Source organism: Mastomys coucha, unplaced genomic scaffold (assembly GCF_008632895.1).
Source record: "Mastomys coucha isolate ucsf_1 unplaced genomic scaffold, UCSF_Mcou_1 pScaffold22, whole genome shotgun sequence".
Classification (NCBI taxonomy): Eukaryota; Metazoa; Chordata; class Mammalia; order Rodentia; family Muridae; genus Mastomys; species Mastomys coucha.
Window position 1 is genome coordinate 128,038,491 of NW_022196905.1, and position 918 is coordinate 128,039,408.

Genomic DNA, 918 nt, shown 5'->3' on the forward strand with positions numbered 1-918 from the left:
CAGATTATGACCATGCCTCGATGAATGTGGGAGCCAGAGGACAACTTTGTGGAGTTACTTCTCTCCTTCCTTCCACCTTGATATGGATGCTGGGGACCAAACTCAGGTCACCAGCTTTTGCATAAAACATACCTTTACCCATTGAGCCATCTCACTGGCCCTCAAATAGACATAGAATTAGCCCTCTCTTTAACCACAGTTAGAATTAATTGAGGGTTTGGTTGGTGGGGGACACAGTATGGTGTCCACATCCTCTATGTATGAAAAGCCAGCGAGGCCACTTGGAGCTCTGGATCCTGATAGTTTTACCTTTGCAATGAGAGTAAAAGACTTAGTGATGACAGCTGTCTCCTTATTGGGTGAGCCTCAACAATCAATTGTTCTTGAAGATGTCACCATGTACTACACTAAGCAGAAATGGGCTAGCCTAACACTCACTCAGAAGGCCCTGTACGATGGGGTGGAGGAGGACTTTACACAAGTGGCTTGGCTGGGCCTATCTCCAAACCAACTCTCACTGCCAAGCTAGAGCACAGAGAGAGGCGGGGTTCTCACAGACAAGAAGCCTTTGGCAGTGGGGGTTGGAAAGCAGGCTTCACAGGGCACCTCTAAGAACTAAGAGAACACATTCTATGAGCCAAATGAGCAGTGCATGCAATGAGAGCAAACTTCCCTCCCAATCAGCTAGGAAGACAGGAAGAGAGATTAACTCCTGACCTGTCGATATCGGCTTGCCAAGGAAGGCGATTCAAGAGCCAAATTGAATGATATCCAGTGCGCTTTCTCTTTTTCTGCGGTCGTGTGTACTTCCTCAGGAGCAGTGCTTTTCGGCTCACTAAAACTCATCAGTTGGATGTAAATAAATGCAGGGTGGAGTGGCCTGAGGATCAGAGAGTGGGATGACACTCCCCACCCCCC

At 48.1% G+C, this 918-nt stretch overlaps 1 protein-coding gene across 1 annotated transcript in view; it reads left to right on the forward strand.

Moving 5' to 3' along the window:
• Gtf2ird2b (GTF2I repeat domain containing 2B) overlaps positions 1-918 on the forward strand; it is a 39,044-nt gene that overhangs the window by 27,890 nt on the left and 10,236 nt on the right. The window lies entirely within an intron of this gene.